Source organism: Bombus impatiens, unplaced genomic scaffold, assembly GCF_000188095.3.
Source record: "Bombus impatiens unplaced genomic scaffold, BIMP_2.2 scf_0133, whole genome shotgun sequence".
NCBI lineage: Eukaryota > Metazoa > Arthropoda > Insecta > Hymenoptera > Apidae > Bombus > Bombus impatiens.
Window position 1 is genome coordinate 431,037 of NT_176552.1, and position 20,624 is coordinate 451,660.

The 20,624-nt window shown below is 41.0% G+C and overlaps 2 protein-coding genes across 4 annotated transcripts in view; one reads left to right on the forward strand and one right to left on the reverse strand.

Annotated features, from left to right (window-relative positions):
• The window catches only part of LOC100747517 (pre-piRNA 3'-exonuclease trimmer), a 111,419-nt gene that overhangs the window by 66,258 nt on the left and 24,537 nt on the right, over nucleotides 1-20,624 (reverse strand). The gene's annotated exons all lie outside the window — the stretch shown is intronic.
• Nucleotides 18,947-20,624, forward strand: part of LOC100741492 (chondroadherin-like protein) — a 174,458-nt gene continuing 172,780 nt past the window's right edge. For all 3 annotated transcript variants that reach the window (XM_012381483.3, XM_012381484.3, XM_012381485.3), the window contains exon 1: nucleotides 18,947-19,099. The gene's annotated coding sequence lies outside the window, so the exon portion shown is untranslated. The remainder of the gene's footprint in view (nucleotides 19,100-20,624) is intronic.

Sequence of the window (20,624 nt, forward strand, 5' to 3'; positions counted from 1 at the left end):
TCGCGTCCCGTTACGATGCCAACGAAATTTCAGAAAATTTCGTACAATCCGCGTGATGTACTGGGTTGGCAACTAAGTGATTGCGACAAAACACCTAATGTCATTAGGTGGTAACGACAAAATTCGCAATCACTTAGCTACCTAATTCTACCAAATGTCCAAATCGGACAAATTGTGAATGTAAACAACTAAATAAAAAAAAAAAACAGTTGTCAACTTAATATATAATTTTTTGCGATAATCTTCGACTACTTTCGCTAGCCATTGTATATCGATCAAGGTACCATCGGCAACTATACGAAGCGCACCTTTCCATTTTCTTCAATCGCACACGTTTGATGTTTGATTCTATGGAACGAAAGAAGAGAAATTAAAAGGAGTTGGAAGATGATCGATCGAATCGAGGCGGTGGTTGTTTATCTCGGTAAATAACACCGGAGAATAAGAAGAAGACAAGCGGCTGAAGGAAGAGGCAACTGGTTGGCGAAAGAGGAAGTCGGGATCTTTACATCACGAACAGGATGCGCGTAATACTTGGGAGGGGTGCGAGCCGGGTGGCGTGACGAAGAAGAACGGAAGAACGGGTAGCGGAGGATGGGGCTGGGTGAAAAGAGCGAAAATAGGTGGCGAGTTTCTCGGCTGCAAGTCCGGGAGGAAGAGGAAACGTAAGTGACTAGCCAAGCGAGACTTTTGTGTGTTATATTGTCTTCGAGTTCCCCTAGCCGAGTCGGGCGAACTGCTCGCACAGAGATGCGGCCGAAGAAATGGAAAAGCAAGAGAGGCAGGGGGCGAGAGTGCTACGGCGATAAAGGAAAAGTGGGTGGTACAGGGGGAACGAAATGAACGAAAGGGGGATAAAGAGAGGGACAGCGTTAGAGAAAGAACGAAGTAAAAAAAGAAGGGAAGAAGGCGGATGAGTAAAGCGGAAGAAAAAGGGAGAGCAAGAGGGATTGAGAAAATGGGAAAAGGAAGAGGAGGACAGGGAACAGAGGAGATTTCTTCCCTCGATCCAAGAGTCCGTACGAATCGGTTTCGTCGCGAGTCGGCGCGCCATTCGTCTCTAGCGATTCGTGAATCGTTCTATAAAAAGCTCACCGTGCATTGGTATGCATTGCTCGGCGAGATTTATGAACGACGTCGCGGTCGTGGACCGAAACTCTGAAAATCGCCGAATAAAAGATCCGCCTCCCTTTCCCTCTCTGTCTCAACCCTTTCGACGATCGAAAGATAATGCGCATAGTCGAGCAGGTCTTTTATCCTCTTTCTCTCGCTTCGCGCGTTTCTTTATTTAGGTATTATATCTTTTCCTGTCCGTCTTCCTTATAAACGTGATATTTTCCTCGCTGTCTCGATCACTACGAATCGTATTAGAGAAGAAGAACGACGTAGAACCGGGAAAGAAGACGCGAGTTTTTAAATACTTCAGCTCGCTTCCGCCGGACAGAAATGAAATTATTAATCCAACTAAATGAGATCCTGATGTTCCCTGCCTGCTAGCTTCCCGAAATGCATTATCGAGTGGATTAATTGGTGGCTGAATCGACGATTAGGTTCCCCGTTCAAAATAAAGTAATAAGCTATTCTGCTCGATTACGTTGGATTCTTTCATTCTTTTGGAATGAATTTTTATTTATAGATACCATTCGGAGGATTAGACTTCAGTTTGTTAAAGCAAAAATAACGACTGGGTTCGTAGGTCGCCGGAGGTCATAGATGTCATCAAAGGATTGGTAATATTCTAACACGATACGCTGTTGCTTCCAACCACTTTCCATCCAATTCTGTATTTCTACCATTAAGAAATCTTGTAAGCCAAAAAACAAGGTTAAAATGTAAGGTTCAAATACAATTTCATGTTTTGAAACGAGTTTAAGTTTAATTATTAATTATCCTAATATTCGATAAAGATAGAGATACAGATATTTTACTCTGCATAGCAATGCTTTATCCTTTCAAGTAGAATGTTCAACGATATCGTCAGCCATGCAAGGGAAGTTTTTATAAGAATCATCCGATATGAAGGAAAATCAAAGGGACAAGTTGCTGAAGCATATACGAAAACATTTCTTCGGTATATTTCTAGTAACTTGATTACGCGCTTATCCGTAAACTTACTTTGTGGCATAGGATCGCGGAGAAGCTCCATAACGTGGCCACGTGAAACGAAAGTCAAAGAGGGAACGGCACATTCGTCGCTCGATATTGTGCTTTCAGCGTACGTTTCTTGAATTATGCAGCGCCATCGGTAACTGTGTAACCATCGCGTCGCGTCGTTTCGTTCGATAGAAAATAGAAAACTGGTCATTCGAAGCCAGGATAAACAGTGGAACAAATGTTCGAGAGGGTAGCAAAAACAGGCATAGACGTGCATTCGTGTGTCATAAAATTCAACCATTTTCGTTTCACGTTGCAGAGAATCTGCTCGAATATCGATATAGACCCGCGTAAACTCTCCTGTTGGTTGAAATAGGACGATCTTCTCTCGATGAAAAAAAAGCGGAACGTTGAAGACGTTGAATGATTACGCATCGTCTTAACTTTGTTCATTTCCATTCAACGATAATTTTCTCTCGTCGGCCAATTTTCCGCCGTTTTTCGCCGCTTCCTCGAATTTACCATAATCTGTCTGCTTCGTGGTGAGTTAACACTTTGACTGCCACGGTGGTCATTGGTGACCGGAGCCCTTGAACTTCTTACAATTGTAAAAATTGTATGAAAATTGACAGTTTGGTCATTTCGAATATAACCGATAAATAGAAGATACGTTGAAACAAAAAGTGCCCCATTGAACAATTGAACATTTTTATTGGAACATTAATAAAATAAAAAATGAGAAGGAATCTTGCATCTAACGGTGCACTGTGTTTGCATCCATATTTTTGAGGGGTGATCTACGAATATTATTATAAACACAGCTTAGAAAATAATCGTAAATGCTGCTTTATAATCGTATAATTGAAGTTAGAAGTGTGCACATACCTTACTGTTATACACAGAATGAGCAAATACCGTTTACTAATATCTTCTATACGTTTCAACGATATATTCCGCACGTTTTGCGTACGACGAAACAACGAATGCGAATGGTTTGTTGAAATAAACGAAGCCTTGTTATAATACGTCGCTATCAATTGTTACCAAGGCGCCACCCGTGACCACCGATAAGATAAACGGTCCATTGGGGAAGAATGTTGTCTTACATCGTCAATTTGTTATTATTTTGCCATTATATGCTTCGAATAATAAAAATACTCCCGTGGCGTCTTCAGCGAAACAAGCGATTTCGGAGTAACAGTCAAAGTGTTAATATATACACAAGTGCACGTATCGAGGGAAAAATGAAAATCGAGATACACGTAGAATTCGATCAGTGAGAGGAGAACGCGAAAAATAATACTTCCAGACTTGTATGAAACGAATGAAATTACAGTAAATAGCTAGATACACGTTCGTTGGTCGATCATTGCCAACGATGTTGTGTCGACGTTGAAAGATCATATTTTCAATAAAATGAACGATTTCCACATTTCTGCGATCTACGTTCGAACTAACAGATAGGATATCGGCAATCCTGTTACATTTCAGACTACGTTCAACCGAAGCCTGTAACTGTGACAACGAAAAGGAGAAGATACGGTGACTGGCATCGTTGCTGGTAATACGTCATCGTACGAGACATCCGATGGACGTTATTGACATAGAACCACGTTCAAAATATTCGACGATCGATCAATCGACACCGATCGACGAGAAATTTCCACGTGGCAATTATTCTCCACCGTCGACTTGGTAATCATCCACGATCGGGAAAATTACAGCGGGTTGAAATTTTACGAACAAAACGAACTAACGTCGAACCCCTCCAAAAAAGACAAAAACGTAGAATTGAAGATTCTCGTCGCGAATAATATCTAATGGAATATTTCGCAGTCACTGCGTTGCAGCTAATTAAGCGGAAAGCTTTGCTCGTGTTTTATCGTGTGATATCATTCGCGTAGTTATAACCGTCGAGTGGGAACGGCCAGTAATTAAGTAAGATTGATTTTAAACAGAGCGAGCGTATCGTTTTCAGCCGCCAGCTATATTAATAACGGAAGTTCCATCGACTCGAAACACAGGATAGAAAAACAAAAGGGATAGTATTTGCTGGAACGTTCACGCTGCGGAAGTGTGAAATCGGAGTATCAAATACTCGAAAGGATATTTACGACACGAACATTTTTCTTCGTCTCTGTTACCGCTTCGTCCTTCGATTACGTTTAAGATTAACAAAATTTTGTCGGTTCGAACGCACGGTCGTACGTTCGAATATCTTCATAAAGTGCCACTCTGTGTGCGTTTTGTGGGCGGCGGAGGAGGAAAAGGAGGAAGGGGAAAAGGTAACTTGGAGTTTGGAATTTCTTAAATATGATCCAGAAAAGTTCTCGCGAGAAAATATATTTCTATGCTACTTTCCCAGTTCGATGGATAAGTTCTTTCTTTTCATCTTCTTACGTATTTGTATATTCTTTCCTAGATTCTTTGTTTGATCGATACAAGTTATTCACGGTAGACGAATACAGATGACGATGATTCTAGAATGCGGAATAAATTATTCCGGAAAATACGCATACGCTTTCACAACCAATTACTAATTTTAAAGTAAGTTTCATCGATGGGACGTGTATGGAAACTTTCCAACTACGACTCTGATGGGATTTCGTGCTCGCAGGATAAAGCAAAACAGAATACTAGTAAATCCGTGCGTGTAAAATGGAGTTTGCAAAGCGTATGGGACGCGTCGAACGCAAGAAAATGTCAGCCATTTCGTTAATGCGCTACGAACAGCTGCTATTTATCAGCACGAAAATGGACAGCAAAATTACTTCCTCTTTGCCAACCAATCTCCAGGTTAATCGAGCGTTCGCTATCTACGAACAATTGCACGGGAGCATCAAAATTTTTCACCAAATTACCGATCTTAATCGTCATTCGTTTAAAATCATTAAGCATTTCTTTAGGCTACCTCATCTGCGAAATCTACGAGAAACTAACTGCTCGAAACTCGTTATCTCGCGCTATTAAAAGGTTATCACCTTTCGTCACACATAGAAACTTCGAATTTTAGCGCCGAGAAGATCTAGACATGTCATTGCTAGTTTCCAGCGTTTAATTTTTCCAATTACTTCTCTTTAAATTCTCCAAAATTCTCCAAAAACTCCTGCGTTCCTAAAATCGTGCTGCCTTCTTTCCAAGAAAATTCCACGGTCTCCGAAATTTCTAAACTCCTTTTAAATTTTAACCTTGCGGTGCGAAGTTTCGTCAGAAAATTCATCGTTCCCCCAGAATCTGTAAAGCGTTTCCAATTTCTCTGGTGTTCTTGACATTTTATAAGAATTCGACGATATGAACGTAACGTTCGTAGACATCTACGGACGAAGTAATCGAATATTTAGCTAGGTTTAAAGCAGAGAGAAACAAACGTATTCGCCGGCTGTCGAAAACAACTGGTCCGAGATGCTTTTTCTTCTTCAATTTGTATGAGATTTGGTGCGCGGTGTGACACTCGAATCGCCGATGGGGAGAAAGATGAATGCGGCGGTTGCGAACTGTGTGGCTTCGTTTTTCGAGAAATCACGGTTTACCAGGGTGCATCACGTTCCACGTCTTTATTTTTCACCGTACGAGGCATCGATTTGCCTGCTGACACAGCGTGTTGGTATTCAAAGCAGCCGCGAAAGCACAGCTTTCGACTCGTTAAGTGGCCGCGCTCCACTTTACGGCAAGTGGAAGCCTGTGTTGCTCAGGATAAACTGTTTGATACCGTGTAACACGTCGTCCAACTCGCAATTAGATGCGTTAAAATTACGTGTTATTTGATAGCCATCTGGTGTCTCATCGCTCCTTATTTTCCTCTAAATCTTTCCTTGACCTGCTTTCCTTAATTATTACACGAAGTTGAATAAACTACAGCGATCACCAAAGACTCCAATTAGATGCAAATTAGACTCAAACTAGGCTCACTGACAATTATTTTAAATTACAACTTGACAAGAGTGCAACACCTATGGAAATCATAGGATTTAGATTTGTCGATTTCGCGGTTACCAGAAGCACGTAATTTTTGTTTAAATTAATGGTGATTTTTATCGAGATGGGCGTAGAAATCGTGCATCTTTAATTTCACAAGTTACGCTCTTTAATATATTCATTAACTTCTGCGTCAGTCTTTTCGATCGTAGATGCTTAGAAAAAGGTACGATTCGCGACTAACAAGATTCTAATATCTTCATCGCGTATTTTATTATCATACAACCCTTAATACTACGAAAGGTGGCTTCTTTTTTAGCATAGATAACTATCGGTTTGTAGAATTTAACGGTCGACGTTGATTCGTCGAACACGAATTCCAAAGAAAAAGCTTTACATTTGTCAAGCTAATTGCAAATTGATGAGATCCGATCGATAGATGTTGATAGCATCCGTGAACGCGCGAATAAGTGACAAGAAAAAGAGTAAACTACCGTGATAGCAGGTAGTTTAACGAACTCCTAGTTGGCCAGCTATAATTAACGTGGCAAGAGTAGTGGATGCGTGTTTGATGCGTTGCAGACACGCAAGCATGTTAGGACCAAGATTAATTGCGATAAAAATGACACCAAGTTATAATTAAGACCTTCTCGGAGAAGTGGCTGCGGCGTCCGTGAGTTCCAGCAGCAAGTTACGCTTTCCACTCGGCGTTTAAACTTCGATCGATGCCTCGTACATTCGCGAATATTTCCTTCGCGTGAACTCACATTCGCGAAAGATCGATCGGCCCTCGCGCTTTCTGCGTTCTCCGAGTCGACGAGGCAAGACAATTGCCGAAGCTCGTTCCAGTATCTCGCGTTATTTGCATTTGATTGCGATATTGCCGCGCGTTGCCTCGGATCGCATATTTCGCTAGCTCCCTTCCTTTTTTTCCCATTTTATTCATCGATCTTCAGTTTTTTTCTCAAATGAAATTTCGCTTCTTCTCGTTCGACGCGACGCACCTACATACGCGACGTGTATGTTGTGTATGCGACCCGAATTTAACGCGAATCCTGATAAAAGTAGGTTTTCAGGGGTCATTCTGATAAGCTAGAAAATAAAGCTGAAAGAGTAAATTACGACGATTTAACCGAATTAGAAGCAGCCTGGTAATTAACAATCCCGTTTCCATGTAAATGCAATCCTCTATATTTGTAAACGCGTTAATGAGCGGCTCGAACGTGCCACGAATCCTTCCAGATTTGTCGCTCTCTTCGAATCGTTCTTATTTCCATTTACCTGGACGATCGTGCTCAAAAACCGGATGCTGCGGTAATCAATTATACCGTGTCCTTGGTTCACGTTCACAGTTATCGACGCTACAAATATCCATTGGTTCTTCAATCGTTTTCACGAAGCTGCAGTGAGCTTTAAATACTACGCTTATACGTGGACGGTGCACGTGAATCGTAGTGGCGTAAATCGGTCCATCGATATTTTTGATGAAACATTGATATACAAATTTCATTCATACAATTTTCCTCGGGTAGAAGTTACAACTGAATTAAAACCAAGGTGATGATATTTCGAAGAGTCGAAATACGCGACCGGATTCTCATTCACAAAATCTCGACTCGCATCATCGTGATTATCGATTTATCGCACGATCCAGCTGGTACAATAGCGGAGAAATAAATATTCCAATCACCAAGCTAACGAAAAATTGCCAGTAATTCGCGTTAGGTTTGTTCTACATTCGCAGTTTACGTTTTTAACGAAACTTGTTTCTTCTCGTTATTAGTTCGCAACCTTGGTAAAAATTAGATTGCCAGGAATTCACGATAAGTATCGCACATAAATTCTATGAAACAATGTCCTCTGTCGAATGGATTGTACTTTTGTCATCGTATTTAAGTACAAGGTAATTAAATTTCTCAATTAACTGTATTTCAACAGATGACATTAACCCCTTGACTACAGGTGTCGCGGGACTGAAACTACACGCAGTGCCGTGAGCAATTTTAAGACAAAGAATCGCTGCAACTCATCCTGCTAATTTAACTTGCAGTAGTTATTATTATTCGTATAATATATTCTATAATTAAAATCACAGAAATATGCACGTAATGACCACCCTCGTTAAATTAAAAATACCTTTCACAAACATGTTTTTAATAACGTTGATAGTAATAACGAACGAGACTGTAAAAATATCTAATGTCTCTTCTTCTAATGGAAGGAGGCAATGGTATATACATTTTTAGGTTTCTCCTATTGTCTTCTTTTCATGGATTACCTTTGCTTTCATTTCGAATAACTTTTCTTCCTTGATAATACAAAATTGTTTGTAAAACAATTCTTCTTTTTAACGCACGGTTTAATTTGCAATTAATCGATGCTGTCTCCCGTACTATTTCAATCACGCGTCGAGATTGGGCACCTTTTATTTGCAATAGAAATAACAAGTAAACATAATAACTAATTACTTGAAATAAAAGAAGAAAAGAGTTTATTGGAAGGTAAGAATGAACGCAGAAATATAAATCCGAATATCCTATTGGAGAAATAAATTACTTTCAACCGATAATTCCAAACAATAATGCAAAATAAAAAGCTTCTCATATATGTATACACATATGATAGACATTCAAATTATTGCAAATTATTCGGAATATATTCGCAAGTTATTGATACAATTGGCAATTCAAACATTTCATGAGAATTGTATGACCATTAATTATAGTAGAGAAAGGAAAAAACGGTCGTTCAACTGGACCCGATGATGGAAGACGAGCACTTGTTAACGAAATCAAGCATGTTTACAATGTACAACATGAATGCCACTGGTATTATTTATGTACATTATTATACATATATCTGCCGAACACAAATCGAATAAAATTAATAATTAAAATAGGCCATCAAAATATGAACATTACGGGTAGGTGTAAACATCGCCGACGATACGTATCATCGGAAATCTATAATTTTGGAACGGAGAAAATTATTTGTCTGGTAAATATCAAATATCTAAATTCCAAATGAAGCAACAAATAAGAAAATAATTTATTTTTCAAATTCAATTACTCGAATCGAAATCGTTTGGTGCAAGGTAACAGGATAATTAACAAATGAAATAAACATTTTATTTGAATAACTATTGCGATAAAAGTTTACTTCGATAACGCCCTGACGCTATTCGAGTATTTAAAAGTCTAACAATCTGAGATTTCCTACGATTTATATATAGTCCATTTATTTTGAAAGTGGCGTAAGTTCATTCTCCTTTGTTGTGAAACATCAAAGTGTTTGAAGCTCTGATAAGGTCTCCTTGTAGTTTGTTCGTGTCCCTACGTATTTATGTAAATGTAAATTCATTATGCAAATAGTTTTTCCGAGAATCAACCAGGCCGATATATATTCTCAGGGTCACGAATGGACTTACACTTTTACAATTACTGAATTGTGCAATTCATTAAATTTTAATTATTCAGAATTTATAAATGAAAGAAAAGTGAATGAATTAAAGTTATTGTATTATTATATCAGAGATTATCCATTGAGAAAAGAAAGCGAGATAGCAATAATATAAATATAATGCTCTCTACGATCTTAGATTTGTGCTTCGATACGACCTAATAAGAAATGTAAAACTATCGTTCGTCTAACAATATTTCAAATGCAATTATTATTGCGTTTAATTGGAAAAATTTAATCGGGTAAGTGTCAGAACAGTTTACATATTTAAACTCGTTCGTGTCCGTAAATGCAAGGTACAAGTGAAATGCTCAAGTTAGAATTACACTCGCTATAATAGATTTGTTCTTAATTATTACTGGCGCGTCGACTGTTTGATCAGGACACGGATCACAGTAAAATGACTCGCGTCAGTTTCGAAAAATAAACGATTATGCAATTCCATTTATTAACGACATTTCAATTGATTAAAAAAAAAAGACGAATATCTCAAAATTTAAATTGTGAATTCTGGATACATAAAAAGTGCAAATTTTTAGTTTTCTCAATTTTCTCTCAAAAATTGAACTTACACCGCTTCCGAAATAAACGGTCCGTTTTCCTCTTCGTTGTATTCGATACGATTGCTGAAAGCGTGGTATTCTTTTGTACGAACAAGTCGATAGCATAAAGTCAACTTGTTAAGCGCGTTAATATTTCTTATGGGAGATGAAAAACGCATGGCCCGTACGAGATACAAAGAGCCGTCGTCAAGGGGTGAATACAATTCCAACAGAATATTCAATTATACCTTTCTGTCTGGCTCTTGCACGTACATTCTTGCTTCTACATACTTGGCTTATTCAAAGACGGAGCAAGTAAATTATTCAGCTACCACTTTCTATCCATTACGATACGTTCCTTTCATTTTCACGCTTTTCAATGCATTATACGCTCGCCCAATGGAAATTCAATTCTCTTCTCTTCGTTACCTGGCTCCCTGTTGCTCTTCGGCCTCGGGTTGTATCCAATTTGGAAAACTGACGCATCGACGATTTCTTTTATTTCCCGATATTTCTCTCTTCGAATCGAAACAAGGGGGCGATGAGAAACGGCCGGCTTGTTAGTAGAAAATGACATTTACAGGAAAAAAGAAAGGAAAATAGCAGCAGGTATAGGAAGCTGGACAAATTAGGAAAAGCAAGCTACGAAATAAAAGGAGTTGGCGTTAAACGTCTAGGAAAATGAATCGCGTTTAGTAAGTACAAGAGGGCAATGACGTGTGAAAACGCAGTCTGGCCAACGCGTCTCGAAATAACGTGTTAATTAAAACAAAACGCGAACGTTACAAATAGAGCGTAACATCTTGTTGCCGCTCGCGTTGAACCGGCGTATTTCGTTCCCCGTGTAACGAGAGAAACAACAATTTCGCCAAAAGAACGCCGTTAGATTAATTTCTCTCGTTTCTTTCGTATTTTGTAGCATTGCCAAATAGAGAGAAAAACGACGCTCGATCTTCGCCAGGAATACGTTCCTTCTCTCTCGTTTCTTCCTGCCGAGTTTCTTTGGATGACGACGAATCGCCATCCTAACTGAACCAATTGTGTCCTCGTTTTTACGAAAATTCACGATAGAAGAGTACAATGTTCCCCTGTAAAATCATGTTTGTTCAAATTATCTACGATAATTCCGCGCGTCGCGTAAGCTCGTCGAGTTTCCTCGAAAGATCGCAATCTCGTTCGTCTTGCGGTGAACCGGTACGGCTGCGATTCAATGTACCTTGGATCTCAAATTTCTTGAAGTTCCTGCCAGGCTTTGGAAATCTAGAATGGATTCCATGCGACAGTATGCAAGTCGTGCATCCACAATTCATCCCCGACTTTCTCGAAATCCTCCTCGACTTTGAAAAATCTAGATTGAATTTCGGATAGTAATTCGCGCAAGTTTCACGATCCATCGTAGACTTAAAATATTTTTCGCCAACGAGGATTCAATTTTGCGTATTAATTTTCACAGATGTATCACGAACGACAGATTCCAAATTTCCTTAAAGAAACGAGATGCTTAGTCCTGGAAGGAAACCTGCCGCTATTTAACACTCGATTTACCGCATACGCTTCGTTCCACGCCTCCCTACTTTCTTCTAATTAAATCTTAAGAGGTTCCGTTATCTGTTACGTTGAAAGAAACTTCAGGAAGAAAAGCTACACCCAAAGATCGCTACTATTTAAAGCTCGATCTACTTATACACCTCGTTCCACGGTTCCTCCATCGACCGTATCTCCGTTCTTCGTCTTGTGCCAGAAAAGAAAAAGTTAGACTCGAAGCTTGTCGTTGCTTAACACCGAATTAGCTTACACATCCCATTGCACGTTTCTGCTGCCCAACGACGACTCTCGTTCGACCATTCCAAGTAGAAAATTAGCTCGAGCGGATCGACTAACGAGTATTATACCTGTTCGTTTGATTCGCCGTACGCCTCTCTCTCTTCATCCCCGGAAGTCGACGCACGAACGGCCGTTTTCTTTGGCGTAGCCACGCGAACGTGGTGCAAGGGTGGCAAGAACATGGAAGTGAAGCGAGTTAGGCGAAGGGAGTGGAACCAAGGAAGGACAGGGACGTCAGTATTGACCCAGTTGGTGGCGCTCGCTGTTGCTTCACCCTCTGCAAACCCCCGGCGACGGTGGCTGCTCACGCGGTACACCGACAGAGCCCGCCAGCTACGTCTGTGTGCGTGCGTGGCCACGCAGCGTGTGCAAAACCGCGCAAAGTGTCACGTTACGCAACCCTTCACCCTCTCCATAGACAAAGACGTCGGTTAAACGAGGCTACACGCAGCGTTCCCGGTGATTCTCGCGACTTCCTCAAAGGGCCGCCCCTCCAACCAGGGGATGATACTTTTCAAGGACTTCTGCCCGTGACAAAGGGGCGCGAACCAGGTCTCTTAAAGCGGCCAGATCGACGTTTAAACGCCAACGATTCTGCGTTTTAATTAGCCTTTGTCGTGCTTCGCGTCCACGCTCTTTCGCTGTGCCGTGGCTGGCGAAAATTTTTAAATACCCGGCATAGAAAATCTGCGCGCGTATGTTACGCCAGTTTATCATATTACGAAAGTAATTTGTTATATTTTGGTATCGTTGGGGCGAGCTGACTAGGGAGGTACAACGAAGAGATAGATAATGCAGCTTGATAAGTGGTACTAATTAGCGAGATAGAGATCGTTAAATATTAACGCGGCTTGTATTAGAAAATTACATGGTAAATAATCGATCACCGCTATACAACACCGTAGTAACTAAGGAACTTATTAAAACGTATTTATACGATATGATAAATTTTGCTTCGTGATTTAATCGAACATCGCTTCCTCGATTTTAACAGTGCGTGCGTAATTGGAGTACCTTGTGCGTCGATTATTGACTTTTCCAATGAAGTTAATTATTGTAACGAACCGACTTCGTTAAGCATCGATTTCTCATAACGTGCTCGGAGAATCAACTTCTCCCTTTATTTTTTTATCCCACGTAGATATTTTGAAAAAATACCGGGCTGCACGTCGTATTCGTAGAAATTATATTCTTCGGGTAACACGTGTATAGAGAGAGAATAAATTTTCTCGATGGCAAGTTGCGCAGGAAGATCTGGCCTTTGTTCTGAGTTCGCGGCCGGTGAAGGGAATCCTATTCAACGGTTTGAAAAGGAAGTTCTTCGCGAGTAGATCTGAACGTTGTAAGTTCTCGCGACGAGCTCGCAGAGTTTAAAACGTATCGGACATTGTCCGTAGTCTGACAAAATTAAAAAAGGCACAGTGTCCGGCAATTAAGCGAGGAGCATCGAAGACACCGTGAAAATTGTATTACAATTAAACGGTCATTTAATAGACGCGACATAATTGCTGTCCGTCTGGGTGTTCTTTGTTAGTTTTAACGAGGAAACTTCTTTCCGTTGCAAGTTGCAAGTAACGTGCCGCAAATTATTACACGATGAACGTGGATACATTATAGAATAACAGAGCACCGTTCAGAAGCTCGTTGCATAATTTATCTTCGTTGGCATGGTTCATTCTCTTGGATGGAATATCGCGCCGGTCGGACGAGTGCATTGCATCGATAAATAAAAACCGAGACGGTTAAGAAGAAATAACAAATGACAGACAAAAGGAACGATTAATACTACAACCGTTAGATTCGTCCAAACGACCAATTTGTCGTTTTTCCTTTCTACTGATCCGATACAACGGCACGTGTTTCAGCGATCGAACGATCTTTAACGAAATAACGATCGAAACACCGATCATATAGGCAAAACTTGTTCATTCCGTCTCAAAAGTTCGCGTTGAATCGCGCTAAAATAAATAGATGCATCGAGAGAAATCGCTACTGTGTACCATTGCAAACACACGTACATCGTAAGATAGCGTCGCTTTGATCGTTATAACTTATATCTGAATACGTCTGCTGTAATGGAATTGTACACGTAAACATAACCACGCGCAAGAACGATCTGTAGATGGCGTTTGTACAATTGAAAAAAAAAATTTCGTTATTTTTCAGCCAGACAGAGCGTGTACAGGTATGGACAAAAGCTTGTTTTTTCCTCCCGCGTCATGTATTTTCTTTCAGATACATTTGATTTTGATTTTTTTGGTATACGTGTTATACTTTACTCGCTGATAGTTACACCGTTTCGAACAAATAAATCGATAAATGCAGGAACGAGGTTGCGATCGAGATTATTATTCCATCGATGTCCGATGTGTTTTAATTCGTTCGGATATTTTTAGTGATAACACGTCGCGACATAGTTCGCGCATGCCGACGATCCAGTTAATTAAGAAGGAAACACGATCACGAGGCTTACGAACGAGGTTTGCTGTTGGTAGCGTTGACTGCTAAGTGGTTCGCGGAGATGGCACCGGATACGCGTAACTTCCGCTATGGGAGCAAGTTCGCGAAGAAACGGAAAATTGACGAGCAAGCGATCGAAATATCCTGTTCGTGGTGCTGTCGATCGGAAGGGAAAATTTTATGTTAATTAAATAATAAATATACCGAGCGTAATAATTAATCTCCCCCGAGCGTAATAATTCTATATCTTTTCCAGGAATTTTAGAATCAGAGAACAATTGCAAATTCAACGAGAATTGTAAGGTTTCCATATCTTTCTCTTTTGTTTCATTCGAACGCCGGCCATAGGAATTTTTTACGAACCTGTATAACGTTATATAAAACACGTTGAAATTTCATTATCGATGTAACGAGACACGACTATCGATATTGCATTTTAGTGACGGTTCAGGTGAATCTGAAAATATCTATAGAAATTACAATACTTGTTACACGCGGTAAAAACGTTGGTACACACGCAGAACATAAAATATATCATTTTAAGCGTATAACAAGTCGAAGTCCAACTATTTAAATTCTTTTGCGTTCTTTGTGAGGTACATGCTCGTATTAAATATCTTGCAACGTCCATACCTATTTGCAGACTTGTTTCAAACTTCAAAACGTCTTATTACTCAGCGTTAATGAAATTTCAGAAATTTTCCTACAACATATAAGATATAGGATAAGAGGTTTCTACGATATAAGTGGTCGACTAGTAGTTTCGCAACCACACAATTTCACATAGCGAAGACGATTTTCATCGAGACGATTGGAAATGTTGAACAATGGAATTCGTTTTTCACACGTACATGGAATTTACGGCGGTTGGAAACTACGTAGACATGATTAATGAAGCTTCGGTATTGAATTATTCGGAACAAACAGCAGCGCGTTTCAGACAACGTCATCGTTAAATCTAAACTAATTTGCTCGGGGGATGTGGATGAAACGCATCGATTGAAAAACCCGCAACGGGAAGCGGGCAACCCGAGAGAATTGAATGGACCTTGACTAGAGGATCCGCAAACCATTCAACGAATGCAAACCGAACGATAATTTGGCAGCGAGGATGTATTTATTTTCCTTTCCTTTTCATCGTAATGCGTTCTACGATCGACATTGAAACATTCGTAGCCACTGGTCCACGATATCTCGTTACCGCGTCGGTCCTTTGTCTCTCGCGTTTCATCTTTTGCATTCGTTCATTTTTATTAAATTTTTTCGCTCTTCGACGAATCGGCGCGTCGATCGCGATAACGATTCGATAACGACTCGAATAAATATTTCCGCCACGCTTTAAACATTCCACTCGACCGTCCAACGTAATTTCCAAGTTTCGTCGCAAGTCACGTGTCTTTGAATAAATGTTTTTTCCCGAGCATTGCGTGACATTTTTTTAAACAACCCCATCATCCGGGGAAACGTAACGCAAACATCGCGAGTTGGAAAATATTATCAGTTGTCCGGAGATCATACTTCCTAGCAGACTTATGCAAAACGTAAGGAAACTTGTATTGTGAGAGAACTTTGTTATTCAAATTGCGATACTAAAAGGACGCGCTTAAAAGATTGTAGGGTGTCTCAATGGCGCAACCGTTATCAAGAAATCAACGTTTCGAAGCGACGTTGAAAGTTAACTTTAGACCACAAACGTTATTCGATATCCTTTCAACACAAATATTTGCAGAATCTGCAATACTCAGTTTTTTCCCTCTATGATAAAATATTTCACATTTCACCGTAGTTAATATTTTACCGTATTATTGTACATATTTGCTTAATAGTCGATAATCAAACACGAAACATCCGACAAACGAGAATTTCACGCTCCAAGGCTCTAAGGTTAAATAATATTGAATATTCATATTCGATATCCGATATTCGTCGAATTCGACGAATCTCTATATTGATTAACCGTCTTTTGATTTCGCCAACTATGATTCTTGTTAGATAACTAACTTGGCTAAATTATCAAGGAAACAGCGGTGATACTTGCTTCGCGCCGCTTCGTATAGGTAACTGACGTGGCTGACGTGGGATTAGTTACGGAACTAACGATAGAATAGCTTTTACGTCGTATAGGTGGGTGATCCCATTTGTGAATGGACAAGCAACAAGAACGTATGCAAGGAACGGAGCAAGTTCTCGATGTATATTTACTTTGACTGGAAACGTTCTCATATAATAACGTCAGTTTTCTGGGAATTCGAGCAGAACGGCGCAATTGTAAGCACCGTCGTTTGTTGCGGCAATTTATTCTCCGGGCTTTTGAGACTGTAAGCTCTAAAATTTTCCGCTTTTGTTTCCCAGGCTGGAATATAAAAAGTGAGATTAAAAGATTTGTTTGTCAGTTTTATAGATGGGAACAGCAGAAACGATAAATGGTATTTTTAAAATGGATGTTTATGATAATGGCCGAAAGGTACGAAGAATCAGGAGATCCTGGTCGTTTAAAGTATCGTAGAAACCCGGCAGAATGAGTTAGAACTAATCTTTTAGGCCTCTTATCCGTCCCCATTCCCCAGCCTCAACCAAAACCAGCTCTTCCATCCACAATGTCTGGGGCGAACAAAAGCCACTTCGAGCATTATAATGCAAACCAAAATTCTGCTGCCTTACCGCAGCCACCCAACAGAATGCCATTAATGAGCAATCTCTAGCCAACGCTGCCAATTACAGCACCTGGCGAACGAGATCGGTCCGATCTTTCCTTTAAATTCTTGATTTTTCGAAAAGATAATATATAAATAAATATATCAGAACGAACGAGTTATTTTTAGCAAATACGAACACCTTATAAATGCATTCTACCTTCGCAACGTCACATACATACGTCGTTCGGTAATTCTGGTCGATTTAGAACGACAGCCTATGCAGTTTATTAAAATGCGTAAATTAAGCATAATCGCGATCCTTATCAGATTAAAAGAATTCTTGTTACGGGATCTATACCTAATTCGTGGAAACTATTAACGGGCCAACTAAGTGCCACGAAGCAAGAAGTTCATACCGTCGAAATTGAAGAAATTCCCACTCGTTTCGTAGGTACATATTTCGATCTGTTGTACGAATAAAATTGAAAGAACATAACGTAAGTAGAAGCTGCTTTTCTAAATGTACTTGTTACTTTGTAGGTATAACTTCGCGTACTCTCGAATTTGTACATTATTCTACATTTAAATTTGCCAGGCGCGCGTGCACATTTGCACGCGATTAACTCGATTGTTTTTAACTGGTGTCAGAACTAACGGAAAGCAGCTTAAGTCGTAGAAAGAAAGCTTGCGCTACAGGAATTAAAAGAGCGGAATAAATAATTTCGCTGGGAGGAATTGCGAGACACAGTGAACGGACATTTTGGTCGCGTTGACCATGCCCATCGTGCACAGTGTGCGAGTCGCAGACTCGTACGTTATGCTTTCACGGCGAAGAATTCATTGTAAAAGGAAGAGGACGAGTTGCTTTGGCGTGAATGGTTGAAACACGGCGCGGCGAAGGGCAAAGGGCGAGCCGAGGTGCTCGATCCGCTTGAAACGGGCTTGGGCCACTCGGCTAGGAGGACGAGAGGAGTCAAGGCGCAGGTGCACCGTGGCCTCCTGTCGTCGGCGTCGGCGTCGGCATCGGCGTCGGCGTCGGCGTCGGCGTCGTTGCATGCTCCGCTAAGGTACGCGCGCTCCGCCACGGTACAGAGCGCGGCAGGAGTCCAAAGGATCACGAGGTCCAATCACGCAAAGTCGCTCGCCGGTAGCCCGTTGTCGTCTAAACGACTCTTGACATGAGCCTCGGTTCCCGCGCGTCCGTCAGCTAGGGGAGCAACTTCCGGTCTAAGGTCAGTGATACATCGATCATCGCGATCGTCCAGTCGAATCGTTCAACGCCACCACCAACCGCTTCGACGCTTCTATTCTTATCGTATCAGTGATCTTGCCATTCGTTTATTTCTTATCGATCAGTGAATCTATATATCGTTATACCGTTATGTATATACGATATAAATTAGAGGAAGAAAGTTGAAAATGATATACACGTACATATGTATGTAGTGGAAAAAGCATCGAGCAATTGTCGAGGGATAAGTAGAGGTGTTTGATCGGATCGTTAGGCAGGGATCAGTGATGATCAGTGATGAACGCCCGTGAACAAGCGAGCACCTTCCAAAGATTCTCGCGGGAAAATCGCGACAAGTGACGATCGTGTGCTTCGTTTGGATTGTGGATGAAATGATATCTCGGGATATGAAGTGCGGATAATCTTTGATAGTTCTATCCTTCGTGCCATCCTTCTGTTCGTTCGTACGAGTTTGAATAAAAGAACGTTTCATAAGTATCGTTGTCTATGCTTGATCGAATGCTTCTAAGACTGGTATTAGTCTGCAGTATCGAAGAAGGTGGCTATTTGTTCACGGGCCCGACGAATACCTATCAGACACCTGTTACTATGCTCAGCAAGAATTTCTCGTCGGCAGCGTTGAAGTTCTTGGTGACGGGGTTAACGAAATTTCGCCTCACGGAAGATTTTTATTTAATTTAGTTGTGTGTATGGTTGATAAAATCATTCAGAGAAGTTGGTATTCTCCAGGCTGCATTGCATGCTCCGCTAAGGTACGCGCGCTCCGCCACGGTACAGAGCGCGGCAGGAGTCCAAAGGATCACGAGGTCCAATCACGCAAAGTCGCTCGCCGGTAGCCCGTTGTCGTCTAAACGACTCTTGACATGAGCCTCGGTTCCCGCGCGTCCGTCAGCTAGGGGAGCAACTTCCGGTCTAAGGTCAGTGATACATCGATCATCGCGATCGTCCAGTCGAATCGTTCAACGCCACCACCAACCGCTTCGACGCTTCTATTCTTATCGTATCAGTGATCTTGCCATTCGTTTATTTCTTATCGATCAGTGAATCTATATATCGTTATACCGTTATGTATATACGATATAAATTAGAGGAAGAAAGTTGAAAATGATATACACGTACATATGTATGTAGTGGAAAAAGCATCGAGCAATTGTCGAGGGATAAGTAGAGGTGTTTGATCGGATCGTTAGGCAGGGATCAGTGATGATCAGTGATGAACGCCCGTGAACAAGCGAGCACCTTCCAAAGATTCTCGCGGGAAAATCGCGACAAGTGACGATCGTGTGCTTCGTTTGGATTGTGGATGAAATGATATCTCGGGATATGAAGTGCGGATAATCTTTGATAGTTCTATCCTTCGTGCCATCCTTCTGTTCGTTCGTACGAGTTTGAATAAAAGAACGTTTCATAAGTATCGTTGTCTATGCTTGATCGAATGCTTCTAAGACTGGTATTAGTCTGCAGTATCGAAGAAGGTGGCTATTTGTTCACGGGCCCGACGAATACCTATCAGACACCTGTTACTATGCTCAGCAAGAATTTCTCGTCGGCAGCGTTGAAGTTCTTGGTGACGGGGTTAACGAAATTTCGCCTCACGGAAGATTTTTATTTAATTTAGTTGTGTGTATGGTTGATAAAATCATTCAGAGAAGTTGGTATTCTCCAGGCTGCAGTCAATTGTACGAGGTCGAAACGGATGTGAGTAACCATTTCTTTTTTTTTTCCTTTCCCGTTTGCGTGGAAAGTTTCAAAGAGACTCTGAATTCTTCTTCTTCTCTCTCTCTCTCTCTCTCTCCCGTACCTACTTCCTCTCCGAATGCTTTCTCTTCACGTACAGAATAGCCGTAATACAGCTTTGAAAAGGTACGAGAGTTGGCAAGTTGAAATTTGTAATTTTAAGGGAAAAAGAACGGCCTGCGCGAATTTCGTGGTAGCGTCGTGTTAGCGCACGTATAGCAGCTCGGACTCGCGGAAGTAGCGTAGAATTAGGATGTCGGCGACGATCCTGGTGGCGACTTGGAAATCCTAGCGTGCACGAGTTTAATGAGCTTCTGAGCCGTTTTCCAGGAAGACCCTTTTGAATTTCTTAAAACAAGAGTTATCGATCGTTTCGCGGCCTCCCGCGGATACACGCCTATACCCGGTGAAAAAATATTCGCCGACGCTCTCCTTAAGGTTCCGTGCATCGCATCGAAATATCAAGCACGCGAGAGTATCGGATTCTTTTCCTCGTCTATCTAAACGGATCGCGTAATGTTGCGATAAATACAGCAAGACGCTTGGTATCGTACTGCTTTTTTAAGAAAGCTATAGACTCGAAAAGGATTATACAGAAGTTGTCGTATGCTGTAATACGCATTTTCTACCCTAAACGTTCGATGATTTTTCTGACTCAGCCGTCTCTTTGTACGTCAGCTCGTCGAACGCGTAGGTTAAACTCGT